At 46.3% G+C, this 16,666-nt stretch overlaps 1 protein-coding gene and 1 pseudogene across 2 annotated transcripts in view; one reads left to right on the forward strand and one right to left on the reverse strand.

The window, feature by feature from the left end:
• LOC311121542 (NACHT, LRR and PYD domains-containing protein 3-like) overlaps window positions 1–16,666 on the forward strand; it is a 220,119-nt gene that overhangs the window by 47,720 nt on the left and 155,733 nt on the right. The gene's annotated exons all lie outside the window — the stretch shown is intronic.
• On the reverse strand, window positions 1,765–16,662 carry LOC311121547 (NLR family CARD domain-containing protein 3-like; annotated as a pseudogene). The gene is made up of 7 exons: window positions 14,928–16,662; window positions 14,458–14,579; window positions 7,680–7,853; window positions 5,527–5,700; window positions 4,024–4,197; window positions 3,074–3,120; window positions 1,765–2,296 (listed from the first exon to the last, which is right to left on the reverse strand). The product of its transcript is annotated as an NLR family CARD domain-containing protein 3-like (transcript).

Genomic DNA, 16,666 nt, shown 5'->3' on the forward strand with positions numbered 1-16,666 from the left:
GACTATCTTGGAACAGATGTGCCAGCCCAGATTAGCCTAGAATCCTACCGTAGCCGCAGGTTTTCTGTCCAAAAACCTTCATTTAATAGCAACTGGTTCATAAGAAGAGAGTGTCTGGAATACTCACTTACTGAAGATGCTGCATTGCTGAAAGTTCTGCGTGGAGTCCATCTATTGGGAGATGGCTAACTAGTCTGTATTTTCCACTGATTCATATGGATGCCAGTGCACACATTGGCTGTAAAAGTGGGTAAAAACAGAAAAGCATATAACTGTAGCTATGTGGTCTTTACTTGGGTGTGTTTCAGCAGGGTGAGGTCAGAGAGATGCTTCCAAGTCAGTATTTTTCAGAACTCATAAAATCCTTTACACAATCTAATGGGATGAATGTTCAACCCCATTTAAATGACCATAAAGTCTATATAGTACCTTTAAGTTAAGACGTCACAGATCTGTTCATGGCAAAGCAGTTCATTTAATGATACTAATTGATTCTTAAAGAATATAACTTATAAATCATGAGCCTCATCTTGAGGAGTCACCTGTGACAGTATTCATAAAGAGTAGGAGTACTGATCTGGGATCAGTTTTGCCTTTTAGATCATAATGAAACAGATTAAATGGACAGGGGGGACCTGATCCTAGATCAGCACTCCTCCTCTGGGAAACTGCCTGTATGAAACCGAACACATAGTCGTAGTCTAGTTACAGCAGGTGTTTACTGCCATCTAGTGGAAGATACCAATAAAACACTTTATTATCAGGGTGGGGAGACGGCTGAGCTGAAACAGAAAGTAAAGAAGACTATCCTGCTCAGAACAGTGAACAAACAAAGGCAGAAGCTGCTGGTAAAGCAACACTCACGGTGTGATGGAGAGTGGTAAAGCAACACTCACGGTGTGATGGAGAGTGGTAAAGCAACACTCATGGTGTGATGGAGGGTGGTAAAGCAACACTCACGGTGTGATGGAGAGTGGTAAAGCAACACTCACGGTGTGATGGCGCAGTGGCGCAGTGGTCTAAGTGGTCGCAGTGGTCTACTCCTGAGTGGCGCAGTGGTCTAAGGCACTGCATCGCAGTGCTAACTGTGCCACTAGAGATCCTGGTTCGAATCCAGGCTCTGTCGCAGCCGGCCGCGACCGGGAGACTCATGGGCGGCGCACAATTGGCCCAGCGTCGTCCAGGGTAGGGGAGGGAATGGCCGGCAGGGATGTAGCTCAGTTGATAGAGCATGGCGTTTGCAACGCCAGGGTTGTGGGTTCGATTCCCACGGGGGGCCAGTATAAAAAAAATATGTATTCACTAACTGTAAGTCGCTCTGGATAAGAGCGTCTGCTAAATGACTAAAATGTAATGTAAAATGATGGTGTGTGTGTGTGTGTGTGTGTGTGTGTGTGTGTGTGTGTGTGTGTGTGTGTGTTCAGTTTGTGTGTGTGTGTGTGTGTGTGTGTTCAGTTTGTGTGTGTGTGTGTGTGTCCAGTGTGTGTGTCCAGTGTGTGTGTCCAGTGTGTGTGTGTGTGTGTGTGTGTGTGTTCAGTGTGTGTGTGTGTGTCCTGTGTGTGTGTGTGTCCAGTGTGTGTTTGTGTGTGTCCAGTGTGTGTGTGTCCAGTGTGTGTGTTCAGTGTGTCTAGTGTGTGTGTTTGTGTCTAGTGTGTGTGTGTGTGTGTGTGTGTGTTCCCAGTGTGTGTGTGTGTGTGTGTGTGTGTGTTTGTGTGTGTGTTGTGTTTGACACAGAGACACTGAGGAGTGATTGTTACCATGGTTATTATTTACAGGGACACTGAGGAGTCAACAACATAAACCCTAAACCCTGGATAGAGGGGCTCAGTGAATGTGGAGTGGAATGTGTTCAGGTGGGTCAGTGTGTCAGAGGAGACTCTGTAGAAGGACAGAGTGCCGGCTGGCCAGTCCAGATACACTCCTACTCTGTGGGAGCTGGAGGAGGGGACGTCTATGGTAGTGGAGTTATTATTGTGAAAGGCAGAGTATCTGTTGTAGAAGCAGATCAGACTCCAGGACTTGTCATTGTATCCAATCCTACAGTCATTACCCCATCCTCTCCTGCTGATTCCTTTATATGTCACTCCTATACCAGCCCTTCTCCCACTCCACTCTACCTCCCAGTAACAGCGCCCAGTCAGACCCTCTCTACACAGCACCTGTTTCCAGCCCTCAAATCTCTCTGGGTGATCAGGATACGGCTGCTCCTCTCTCCTCCATGTCACCTTTCTGTTCTCCTCAGACAGAGAGAGGAATTTGTTTACTGTGTTTAGGTCCAGTGTGAGATCACAGACATCTGATGGATGAAACCAGACACAATATTTGAAATCATCATCATTCACATTAGAATGTTAACTCACTTTTCACTAATTCATTTAATGTAGATGTTTCTAGGTATCAAAAGGAGGAGTTAAGGTAACTTGAGACTTGTTCAATGATCATATGTTATACTGTATGGTAATATAAAACACACTTATTCCCATTAATTACATACACACATACACAGACAAACTGAACACACACACACACACACACACACACACACATCCTGAACACACACACATACACACACACACACACTGGACACACACACACATCCTGAACACACACACACACACACATCCTGAACACACACACACACACACACACACACACACACACACACACACACACACACACACACACACACACTGAACACACACACAACCTGAACAAACACACAAACACACACACATCCTGAACACACACACACACACACACACACACACACACACACACACACACACACACATCCTGAACACACACACACACATCCTGAACACACACATACACACACACTGGATACACACACACACACACACACATTTCTAACGTAACACGAACACGTCACACACAGACACACACATTGTCAAAGCAACTCTTTGTAAACTTTGGTGTCCCTGATTTGTGCTTCTGTAGAACTACAGCTGATATTTAATATGACCAAGTAAGTAATGATGGTGGTCTTTGACTTTGACTTCACTTGAATTAAGACTTATTCTTAGTCATATTCTTCACTGCAGTCAACACTCACATTTTCTAAGTCCAGGTTTCATTGTGTTCTCTCCACCATGTTCCACACTGTAGCGGTAAGCAGAAGAACAGACAGTCATTGAGGGATACACCTGAACTCCACACACACACACACACACACACACACACACACACACACACACACACACACACACACACACACACACACACACACACACAGACACACACACACACACACACACACACACTCACACTCACACACACATTCAGCATATAACTTTGTACAAGCGGTGGTAAGAATGTTTGTCCGTGTGTGTGTCTAGTGTGTGTCCAGTGTGTGTCCAGTGTATGTCCAGTGTGTGTGTTTCCAGTGTGTGTGGGTCGAGTGTGTGTTTCCTTTTTGTGTGTGTGTGTGTCCAGTGTGTGTGTGTGTGTGTCCAGTGTGTGTGTGTCCAGTGTGTGCGTGTGTGTCCAGTGTTTGTGTGTGTGTTTTGTGTGTGTGTGTCCAGTGTGTGTGTGTGTGTGTGTGTGTCCAGTGTGTGTGTGTGTCCAGTTTGTGTGTGTGTGTCCAGGGTTTGTGTCTGTGTGTGTCCAGTGTGTGTGTGTGTTTGTGTCCAGTGTGTGTGTGTGTGTGTGTGTGTGTGTGTGTGTGTGTGGGTCCAGTGTGTGTGTTTGTCCAGTATGTACATATTGGACACATACACACACACACTGGACCCCCACACACTGGACACACACACACTGGACACACACACACTGGACACACACACACACACACACACACTGGACACACACACAAAAACACACACACAAACACTGGACACACACACACTGGACACACATACACACACACAGGACCCATGCACTGGACACACACACACACACAGTCTTTATCTAACTTAGTCCAAGTGGTGGTCAGAATGTTTGTCTTAACTAGCCTGATAACTCCAACATGTCTGATATGAACATTGACATAAACCCTCTACATACTTGAGTTTCTCCAGTCTGCAGTGTGGATCCTCCAGTCCAGCAGAGAGCAGTCTGACTCCTGAGTCTCCTGGGTGATTGTAGCTCAGGTCCAGCTCTCTCAGGTGTGAGGGGTTTGACTTCAGAGCTGAGACCAGAGAAGTACAGCCTTCCTCTGTGACTAGACAGCCTGACAGCCTGCAAAGAGTCAAATCATATTAAAATCACACTGCTATTTTTTGGCGGTGAAAATAGTGGCAGTATATTTTTTCAACATATTCAGATACATCAGTGGCCTGAAAACTGCCATATCTATTCATAAATTAATGTATCATTATTAGAAATTACAAATTATCAATGTATTGCTTGTAGATAGAAAAATGCATATTACAAATATTTGAGTAGACTGACCAGAGCAGTTTAAAAAGCAGTATCAGTCAAAAGACAGACAGTGAGGTATCAGATTTAGATTGTATTGAGTATACAGTCCACACTATATCTATTTTGACAGTGAAGATAACATTTTAAATGTGGCTCTATACTCCAACATTTTGGATTTCAGATCAAATGTTTCATATGAGGTGACAGTATATAATGTCACCTTTTATTTGAGGGTATTTTAATACATATCTGTTTCACCGTTTATAAATGAAAGCACTTTATGTATCTAGTCCCCCTATTTGAAGAAGTCATAAGTATTCTGACCAATTCACTTATAGTGTATTAAAGTAGTCAAAAGTTGAGTATTTGGTTGTAAACTCGTTGGTTGCATTTGCAGTTTGTTTTGGTTGTGTTTTGGGTTATGTTTTGTCCAATAGTAACTGAATGGTGGATGATGTCTGGAGTAATTTTCTGTCTAAGTGAGTAGATAACATGTTTCTAAACAATACTAACTGAATCCTGGTGATGCCATGATTAAGAAAAATCATGAATGAATCATGAATAATAATGAGTGAGAAAGTTACAGAGGCTACAACAAAACATGCTAACCTCTCACCATTACCAATAACAGAGGGGGTATGATCCTTGTTCCTCTGTAACTTTCTCATTCATCATCATTCACGATTCATTCATGATTATTCATAATCATGGTAGCATCCACATGAATGTAGAAGTGTTCAGAAACATCTTCTATTCTTACTGACAATACAAGTGAAGTGACTCCAAAATGACAGGACATTATTCACCATTCAGTTTCTATTGGGAAAAACATCATCCAAAACACAACAAAGACAAACTGCAAATGCATTCAACAAGTTTGTAGAATCACAAGCTTGATGTAATCACTGCAGGTAAGGAATATGGGACCAAATACTAAACTTAAGACTACTTTAATACAATATAAGTGAATATGTCAAAATTATTAAGACTTTTTCAAATGGGAGAACTAGATACATAAAGTGCTTTCATTTCTAAACAGTAACACAGATATGTATGAAAATATCCTCAAATAAAAGGTGACATTATATTCTGTCACCTAATATGAATCATTTGATCTCAAATCAGACCAACTACAGGAATACTGACCTCAGAGTCTCCAGTTTACAGTGGGGATTCCCCAGTCCAGCAGAGAGCAGCTTCACTCCTGAATCCTTCAGGTCATTGTTACTCAGATCCAGCTCTCTCAGGTGTGAGGGGTTTGACTTCAGAGCTGAGACCAGAGAAGCACAGCCTTCCTCTGTGACTAGACAGCCTGACAGCCTGCAAAGAGTCAAATCATATTAAAACCACACTGCTATTCTTTGGTGGTGAAAATAGTGGAAAGAATTTTGGACCAAACACAAAACTTTTGACTAAATTAATTTGTCTAAATAATTATGACTTTTTCAAATGGGAGAACTACATAATAAAGTACTTTCATTTCTAAACGGTAAAATGTACAGTGAGGGAAAAAAGTATTTGATCCCCTGCTGATTTTGTATGTTTGCCCACTGACAAAGACATGATCAGTCTATAATTTTAATGGTAGGTTTATTTGAACAGTGAGAGACAGAATAACAACAAAACAATCCTGAAAAAAGCATCTCATAAATGTTATAAATTGATTTGCATTTTAATGAGGGAAATAAGTATTTGACCCCTCTGCAAAACATGACTTAGTACTTGGTGGCAAAACCCTTGTTGGCAATCACAGAGGTCAGACGTTTCTTGTAGTTGGCCACCAGGTTTGCACACATGTCATGAGGGATTTTGTTCCACTCCTCTTTGCAGATCTTCTCCAAGTCATTAAGGTTTCGAGGATGACGTTTGGCAACTCAAACCTTCAGCTCCCTCCACAGATTTTCTATAGGATTAAGGTCTGGAGACTGGCTAGGCCACTCCAGGACCTTAATGCGCTTCTTCTTGAGCCACTCCTTTGTTTCCTTGGCCGTGTCTTTTGGGTCATTGTCATGCTGGAATACCCATCCACGACCCATTTTCAATGCCCTGGCTGAGGGAAGGAGGTTCTCACTCAAGATTTGATGGTACATGGCCCCGTCCATCGTCCCTTTGATGCGGTGAAGTTGTCCTGTCCCCTTAGCAGAAAAACACCCCCAAAGCATAATGTTTCCACCTCCATGTTTGACGGTGGGGATGGTGTTCTTGGGGTCATAGGCAGCATTCCTCCTCCTCCAAACACGGCGAGTTGAGTTGATGCCAAAGAGCTCGATTTTGGTCTCATCTGACCACAACACTTTCACACAGTTCTCCTCTGAATCATTCAGATGTTCATTGACAAACTTCAGACAGGCCTGTATATGTGCTTTCTTGAGCAGGGGGACTTTGCGGGCGCAGCAGGATTTCAGTCCTTCACGGCGTAGTGTGTTACCAATTGTTTTCTTGGTGACTATGGTCCCAGCTGCCTTGAGATCATTGACAAGATCCTCCCGTGTAGTTCTGGGCTGATTCCTCACCGTTTTCATGATCATTGCAACTCCACGAGGTGAGATCTTGCATGGAGCCCCAGGCCAAGGGAGAATGACAGTTATTTTGTGTTTCTTCCATTTGCGAATAATCGCACCAAATGTTGTCACCTTCTCACCAAGCTGCTTGGTGATGGTCTTGTAGCCCATTCCAGCCTTGTGTAGGTCTACAATCTTGTCCCTGACATCCTTGGAGAGCTCTTTGGTCTTGGCCATGGTGGAGAGTTTGGAATCTGATTGATTGATTGCTTCTGTGGACAGGTGTCTTTTATACAGGTAACAAACTGAGATTAGGAGCACTCCCTTTAAGAGTGTGCTCCTAATCTCAGCTCGTTACCTGTATAAAAGACACCTGGGAGCCAGAAATCTTTCTGATTGAGAGGGTGAAATACTTATTTCCCTCATTAAAATGCAAATCATTTATAACATTTTTGACATGCGTTTTTCTGGATTTTTTTTGTTGTTATTCTGTCTCTCACTGTTCAAATAAACCTACCATTAAAATTATAGACTGATCACTTCTTTGTCAGTGGGCAAATGTACAAAATCAGCAGGGGATGAAATACTTTTTTCCCTAACTGTATATGTATGAACATCTTTAAATAAAAGGTGACATTCTGTTCTGTTGCATAATATGAAACATTGTATCTAAAAACCAAATTTAAAACTGTAAGCTTCACTGTCCAAACACATATGGTGTGGACTATGTGTGCCTGGTAAACACATGTGGATCTGGTGAACAGTTATCACTTGTTGACCAACTACAGGAATACTGACCTCAGAGTCTCCAGTTTACAGTGGGGATTCCCCAGTCCAGCAGAGAGCAGCTTCACTCCTGAATCCTTCAGGACATTGTTACTCAGATCCAGCTCTCTCAGGTGTGAGGGGTTTGACTTCAGATTTGAGACCAGAGAAGCACAGCCTTCCTCTGTGACTAGACAGCCTGACAGCCTGCAAAGAGTCAAATCATATTAAAACCACACTGCTATTCTTTGGTGGTGAAAATAGTGGCAGTTTATTTTTTCTACATATTAAGATACATCAGTGTCCTGAAACCTGTCATATCTATTCATAAATTAATGTATCATTATTAGAAATTATCATAATATTGCTTGTAGAGAGAAACATGTATAGTACAAATATTTGAGTAGACTGACCAGACCAGTTTAAAAAGCAGTATCAGTCAAAAGACAGACAGTGAGGTATCAGATTTAGATTGTATTGAGTATACAGTCCACACCATATCTAGTTTGACAGTGAAGATAACATTTTAAATATGGCTCTATACTCCAGCATTTTGCATTTGAGATCAAATGTTTCATATGAGGTGACAGTATATAATGTCACCTTTTATTTGAGGGTATTTTAATACATATCTGTTTCACTGTTCAGAAAAATAAAAGCACTTTATGTATCTAGTCCCCCTATTTGAAAAAGTCATAAGTATTTTGATCAATTCACTTACAGTGTATTAAAGTAGTCAAAAGTTTAGTATTTGGTTGTAAACTCGTTGGTTGCATTTGCAGTTTGTTTTGGTTGTGTTTTGGGTTATGTTTTGCCCGATAGTAACTGAATGGTGGATGATGACTGGAGTAATTTCTGTCTAAGTGAGTAGATAACATGTTTCTAAACACTACTAAATGAATCCGGATGATGCCATGATTAAGAAAAATCATGAATGAATCATGAATAATAATGAGTGAGAAAGTTACAGAGGCTTAAACAAAACATGCTAACCTCTCACCATTACCAATAACAGAGGGGGTATGATCCTTGTTCCTCTGTAACTTTCTCATTCATCATCATTCACGATTAATTCATGATTATTCATAATCATAGTAGCATCCACATGAATGTAGAAGTGTTCAGAAACATATTCTATTCTTACTGACAATTAAAGTGAAGTAACTCCAAAATGACAGTACATTTGTCACGGTTTCGGCCGAGGCTGCTCCTCCTCCTGGTTCGGGCAGGCTTCGGCGGTCGTCGTCCCCGGAGTACTAGCTGCCACCGATCTATGTTTCATGTTCGTTTGCTTTTGTCTTGATGTTGTACACCTGTGTCTAGTTAGTCCTCGTTAGTGTCCTATTTAGTTCTCGTTGTGTGTGTCTTTGTTTGTGTGTGATTGCTCTTCTGTTTTGGTGTTTGAGCTACGTACTTCCCTCCAGTGTTTTGGAGAGGTTTTCGCACATGTTAGTGCGCCGTTTGTTTGACGCCTGTGTGCGCCGTTATTTAGCCTCTGGGCTTATTGTGCTCATTTACTACGTGATTATTTCACTAAAGTCTTTTGGACTGAGCTTCTGCGTCCTGCACTTGATTCCTGCACCACACCCACCTTCAGCACCCCTTGACAGAATCACACACCAATTGAATGGAATCAGCAGGATCAACAGTCACGCCTGAGTCGCTCGAGGAGCATGTCCGCGGCAAGGATGACCAGATACGACAACTGGGGACCGCTCTACAGGACGTCATCAACACCCTGCACCGATGGGAGGCCAGAGGGGTACCCACACCTCCACCTACCCTGCCAACCCCATCGGCTGGTCCACCAGTCCCAGGTCCGGAACCCAGGGGGATTCGGCTCTCGCTCCCGAGGGCGTATGACGGAACAGCTGCCGGGTGTCAGGGGTTCCTCCTGCAGGTGGAGCTCTACCTGGCCACTGTACACCCGGTGCCCTCGGGACACGAGAGCGTTTCCGCCCTCATCTCCTGTCTCACGGGCCAGGCGTTGGAATGGGCCAACGCCGAGTGGAGGAAGATGGACGCCACCACCATCTCCTACGCCGAGTTCTCCCGTCGCTTCAAGGCCGTGTTCGACCATCCACCTGAGGGCAAAGCGGCGGGGGAGCGTCTAGTCCACCTGAGACAGGGGAGGAGGAGCGCACAGGCGTTTGCGCTGGAGTTCCGGACTCTAGCGGCGGACGCAGGGTGGAATGAACGGGCCCTCATCGACCATTTTCGATGTAGCCTACGGGAGGACGTTCAACGTGAGTTGGCCTGCAGGGATACCAATCTCACCTTCGACCAGTTGGTCGATATGTCCATCCGTCTGGACACCCTGCTGGTCACCCGTGGACGTCCCGAGGGGGGTCCGTCCATTCCGCCCTCCGGCACCTCCGAGCCGAGCCCTATGGAGCTCGGGGGTGCCGGCGCTAGAGAAAGGAGGAGGAGGAGCCCGAGGGGGCCTGTCTCCTGCACCAAGTGCGGTCGTGGAGGGCACACTGCGGCCAGGTGCTGGGGAGGGTTCTCCGGGGGGGAAGACAACAGGCCACGCACTGGGGAGCCCTCCCAGGTGAGTAGACGCCCCACTTACCCAGAGCTCTCTGTTGCGCACTTTTGTATACCTGTTTGTTTTCCACAGGTTGCACCTCATTCCCAGCATAAGGCGCTAGTAGATTCAGGCGCAGCTGGGAATTTTGTTGATCGGAAGTTTTGTTTAGATTTAGGGATCCCTCTCCTACCTGTTGACAAACCTTTTCCCGTTCATGCCTTAGATAGCCGCCCGTTGGGGTCGGGGTTGATTAGGGAGATCACAGCACCACTTAGGATGTGTGCGCAGGGGGGTCATGAAGAGACTATACAGCTGTATCTGATCGACTCTCCTGCGTACCCAGTGGTGCTGGGAATTCCCTGGTTAAGCACCCATAACCCTGCTATTTCGTGGCAACAGAGGGCTCTCGATGGGTGGTCTGCTCAGTGCGAGGGGCGATGTCTGGGTGTTTCCGTGGGGGCGACTTCGGTGGAAAGTCCAAACCAAGTGCCCGCACTGCACATTCCGCCTGAATATGGGGATTTAGCTCTCGTGTTTAGTAAAACTAGGGCGACGCAGTTGCCTCCTCATAGACAGGGGGATTGTGCGATTGATCTCCAGGCAGGAGCAGCGCTCCCACGGAGCCACGTGTATCCTTTGTCTCAAGAGGAGAGAAAAGCTATGGAGACTTACATAGCCGAATCTTTGAGACAGGGATACATTCGGCCCTCCACTTCTCCCGCCTCCTCGAGCTTCTTTTTTGTGAAGAAAAAAGATGGAGGGTTGCGCCCGTGCATTGATTACCGTGGTCTCAATCAGATTACTGTGAAATACAGTTATCCACTCCCTCTGATTGCGACCATGACGGAGTCATTGCATGGAGCGCGGTTTTTCACAAAACTGGATCTCAGGAGCGCTTATAACTTGGTGCGCATTAGGGAGGGCGACGAATGGAAAACAGCGTTTAGTACCACGTCAGGTCATTTCGAGTATCTCGTCATGCCATATGGGTTGATGAATGCTCCATCAGTCTTCCAATCCTTCGTAGATGGTATTTTCCGGGATATGCAGGGGCAATGGGTGGTCGTGTACATTGATGACATTCTGGTGTACTCGTCTATCCGAGCCGAGCATATAACCCTGGTGCGTCTTGTATTGAGGAGGCTGTTGGAGCCCAACCTATATGTCAAGGCAGAGAAATGTCTGTTTTTCCAGGAGTCGGTCTCCTTTTTGGGTTATCGGTTGTCCGCGTCAGGGGTGAGAATGGAGGTGGATCGTGTGTCCGCTGTGCGTAATTGGCAAACCCCAACCACTGTCAAAGAGGTGCAGCAGTTCTTGGGCTTTGCGAATTACTACCGGAGGTTTATCCGGGGTTTTGGACAGGTGGCAGCTCCCATCACGTCCCTTCTGAAAGGGTCCGGTGCGCCTGCAGTGGTCAGCTGATGCGGACAGGGCCTTTAGGAGACTGAAGGAACTGTTTACGTCGGCTCCGGTGCTGGCGCATCCGGATCCCGCATTACCCTTTCAGGTTGAGGTGGACGCGTCTGAGGCTGGTATAGGGGCCGTTCTCTCTCAACGGTCCGGCACGCCACCTAAACTCCGCCCCTGTGCTATTTACTCAAAAAAGCTCAGCCCGGCGGAGCGTAATTATGACGTCGGGGACAGGGAGCTGTTAGCTGTAGTTCAGGCCCTTAAGGTGTGGAGGCATTGGCTTGAGGGGGCTCAACACCCTTTCCTCACTTTGACTGACCATCGGAACCTGGAGTACATCCGGGCAGCGAGGAGACTGAACCCTCGCCAGGCTCGATGGAGTATGTTTCTCACCAGGTTCGTATTTAAAATCACGTACATCCCTGGGTCCCAGAATGGTAAGGCAGATGCGCTGTCCCGGCGGTATGACACGGAGGAGAGGTCCGTTGAGCCTACTCCCATACTACCGGAGTCTTGTCTTGTGGCACCGGTGGTGTGGGAGGTCAATGCCGAAATCGAGTGAGCGTTGCGTACCGACCCCAGCCCTCCACAGTGTCCTGAGGGTCGGAAGTACGTTCCGCTCGAGATTCGGGATCGACTCATTTACTGGGCTCACACGTCACCCTCCTCTGGACATCCGGGTATTGGCCGGACAGTGCATTGTCTTAGCACTAAATACTGGTGGCCCACGTTAGCCAGGGATGTGAGGGTTTATGTCTCCTCCTGCTCGGTGTGCGCCCAGTGTAAGGCGCCCAGACACCTTCCCAGGGGTAAGTTACAACCCCTGCCAGTTCCACAACGACCATGGTCCCACCTCTCGGTGGATTTTGTGACAGACCTTCCCCTCTCTCAGGGGAATACCACCATCCTGGTCGTTGTGGACCGGTTCTCTAAGGCCTGTCGTCTTCTCCCTATGTCGGGTCTGCCTACTGCCCTACAAACCGCAGAGGCCCTATTTACCCACGTCTTCCGGCATTACGGGGTACCCGAGGATATAGTGTCTGATCGAGGCCCCCAGTTTACCTCCCGAGTATGGAGAGCGTTCATGGAGCGTTTGGGGGTCTCGGTTAGCCTTACCTCAGGGTACCACCCGGAGAGAAACGGGCAGGTAGAACGTGTCAACCAGGATGTGGGTAGGTTTCTGAGGTCGTATTGCCAGGACCGGCCTGAGGAGTGGGCTCGGTACATTCCCTGGGCCGAGATGGCCCAGAACTCTCTCCGCCACTCCTCTACCAACCTAACCCCCTTCCAATGTGTGTTAGGTTACCAGCCGGTTCTGGCACCTTGGCAGCAGAGCCAGATCGAGGCCCCTGCGGTGGATGATTGGATGAGGCGCTCGGAGGAGACGTGGAACGCTGCCCACGTCCACCTGCAGCGGGCCATCCGTCGTCACAAGGCGAGCGCCGATCTCCACCCCAGTGAGGGGCCGGTGTACGCACCCGGAGATCGAGTCTGGCTCTCTACCAGAAACCTACCCCTCCGCCTGCCCTGCCGGAAGCTGGGTCGGCGGTTTGTGGGGCCTTTTGAAGTCCTGAGAAGATTGAACGAGGTGTGTTATAGGTTACATCTACCTGTTGAATATAAGAATATTAACCCCTCGTTCCATGTGTCTCTTCTCAGGCCGGTGGTAGCTGGTCCACTCCAGGAAGGTGAGATAGGAGAGACTCCTCCGCCCCCACTGGACATCGAGGGGGCTCCGGCATACACCGTTCGGTCCATCTTGGACTCAAGACGCCGGATGGGGGGTCTCCAGTATCTCGTGGAGTGGGAGGGGTACGGCCCGGAGGAGGGGTGCTGGGTGCCGCGGAGGGACATCCTAGACCCATCTCTCCTGTCGGAGTTACACCAGGACCATCCCGCGCGCCCTGCTCCGCGTCCTCCTGGTCGTCCCCGAGGCCGGGGTCGGCGCACGGCTGGAGCCGCGCGTCAAGGGGGGGGTACTGTCACGGTTTCGGCCGAGGCTGCTCCTCCTCCTGGTTCAGGCAGGCTTCGGCGGTCGTCGTCCCCGGAGTACTAGCTGCCACCGATCTATGTTTCATGTTCGTTTGGTTTTGTCTTGATGTTGTACACCTGTGTCTAGTTAGTCCTCGTTAGTGTCCTATTTAGTTCTCGTTGTGTGTGTCTGTGTTTGTGTGATTGCTCTTCTGTTTTGGTGTTTGAGCTACGTACTTCCCTCCAGTGTTTTGGAGAGGTTTTCGCACATGTTAGTGCGCCGTTTGTTTGACGCCTGTGTGCGCCATTATTTCGCCTCCGGGCTTATTGTGCTCATTTACTACGTGATTATTTCACTAAAGTCTTTTGGACTGAGCTTCTGCGTCCTGCGCTTGATTCCTGCACCACACCCACCTTCAGCACCCCTTGACAACATTATTCACCATTCAGTTTCTATTGGGGGAATCATAATCCAAAACACAACTAAAACAAACTGCAAATGCATTCAACAAGTTTGTAGAATCACAAGCTTGATGTAATCACTGCAGGTAAGGAATATGGGACCAAATACTAAACTTATGACTACTTTAATACAATATAAGTGAATATGTCCAAATTATTACGACTTTTTCAAATGGGAGAACTAGATACGTAAAGTGCTTTCATATCTAAACAGTAAAACAGATATGTATGAATACCTTTAAATAAAAGGTGACATTCCGTACTGTTGCCTAATATGAAACATTCTATCTCAAATCCAAAATGCTGGAGCATAGCACCAAATTTAAAACTGTAAGCTTCACTGTCCAAACACATATGGTGTGGACTATGTGTGTCTGGTATACACATGTGGATCTGGTGAACAGTTATCACTTGTTGACCAACTACAGGAATACTGACCTCAGAGTCTCCAGTTTACAGTGGGGATTCCCCAGTCCAGCAGAGAGCAGCTTCACTCCTGAATCCTTCAGGTCATTGTTACTCAGAACCAGCTCTCTCAGGTGTGAGGGGTTTGACTTCAGAGCTGAGGCCAGAGAAGCACAGCCTTCCTCTGTGACTAGACAGCCTGACAGCCTGACAAAGAGATCAACATGATTTCACAAACACACTGTTAATTTAACCAGTAGTGTAGAAGAACAATGGCAGATGCATTTGGTTTATTCTCTTAAACAACATATAGATTCATCTTCCGTCTGCTAGAATTGTATGGTCATATTGTTATACTAATATGAACATCATTGCATTGATTCTGTAAGTTTTTCAATGTAATATTATATATTATATACATATTATAATACATATATTTCTCTAAACTTCATATTTATTCCTGATGATTAGTTCTTATATGTCATTTGATGTACTCACAGAGCAGCTCTGGAGGCTTTGACCACTGGCAGCAGCCTCAGAAGAACTTCCTCTGATCTGGAGTATTTCTTCAGGTCAAACACATCCAGCTCCTTTTCTGAAGTCAGCAACACAAAGACCAGAGCTGACCACTGTGCAGGTGACAGTTCTTCTTCTGAGAGACTTCCTGATCTCAGGTAGCTTTGGATCTCCTCCACTAGAGAATGGTCATTCAGTTCATTCAGACAGTGGAACAGATTGATGCACCTCTCTGGAGAGGGATTCTCCCTGATCTTCTCCTTGATGTACTTGACTGTTTCTTCATGGCTCTGTGAGCTGCTTCTTGTCTTTGTCAGTAGACCTCGTAAGTGCTTCTGATTGGACTCCAGTGAGAGGCCCAGAAGGAAGCGGAGGAACAGGTCCAGGTTTCCCGTCTCACTTTGTAAGGCTTTATCCACAGCACTCATGTAGACAGTAACTTTACGCTTGTGGCTGATCCTCACAGAAAAGTTCCTGGACGTTGATTGCTGTGAATGAGAGGAACACATATACAGCAGCCAGAAACTCCTGAATGCTCAGATGCACGAAGCAGTACACCTTGTCCTGGTACAGCACACATTCCTCTTTAAAGAGCTGTGTGCACAATCCTGAGTACACAGAGGCTTCATTGACATCAATGCCAGCCTCTTTCAGGTCTTCTTCATAGAAAATCAGATTGCCCTCAACAAGCTGTTGAAAAGCCAGTTTTCCCAGTGACAGAATGCTCTCTTTATTCCAGTGTGGACCTGTCTCTTCTTTCCCAAGATACTTTTCATTCTTCTGTTTGGTATGAAACTCCACAAGGTGTGAGTACATCTCAGTCAGAGTCTTGGGCATCTCTTCTCTCTTGTCTGTACTCAACATGTGTTCAAGGACTGTTGCAGAAATCCAACAGAAGACTGGAATGTGGCACATGATGTGGAGGCTCCTTGATGTCTTTATGTGTGAGATGATTCTGCTGGCCAGGTCCTCATCACTGAATCTCTTCCTGAAGTACTCCTCCTTCTGTGGGTCATTGAACCCTCGTACCTCTGTCACCTGGTCAACACACCCTGAAGGGATCTTATTGGCTGCTGCAGGTCGGGTAGTTACCCAGAGGAGAGCAGAGGGAAGCAGATTTCCCTTGATGAGATTTGTCAGCAGAACATCCACTGAGGTTGACTCTGTGACGTCCCAACAGATCTTGTTCTTCTGGAAGTCTAGGGGCAGTCGGCACTCATCCAGACCATCAAAGATGAACAGGACTTTGTACTTGTCGTAGTTGGAGATTTTTGATTCTGTGGTTTCCTTTGAGAAGTGATTGAGAAGTTCAATCAAAGTGTGTTTTTCCCTGTTCATCAAATTCAGCTCCCGAAAAGGGAATGAAAATACAAATTGGACATCCTGATTTGCTTTTCCTTCAGCCCAGTCCAGAATGAACTTCTGCACAGAGACTGTTTTTCCAATGCCAGCGACTCCCTTTGTCAGCACAGTTCTGATAAGTTTGTCTTGTCCAGTTAAGGGTTTGAAGATGTCGTTACATTTGACTGCAGTCTCTGGTCTTGCTTGTTTCCTGGTTGTTGTCTCAATCTGTCTCAGCTCATGTTCATTATTGACCTCTCCTGTTCCACCCTCTGTGATGTAGAGCTCTGTGTAGATCTTATTGAGAAGTGTTGGGTTTCCTTGTTTAGCGATCCCCTCAAATACACATTGAAACTTCTTCTTTAGATTAGATTTGAGTTCACGT

This window comes from Coregonus lavaretus (genome assembly GCF_964263955.1).
Source record: "Coregonus lavaretus genome assembly, contig: HAP1_SCAFFOLD_483, whole genome shotgun sequence".
Taxonomy (NCBI): Eukaryota; Metazoa; Chordata; class Actinopteri; order Salmoniformes; family Salmonidae; genus Coregonus; species Coregonus lavaretus.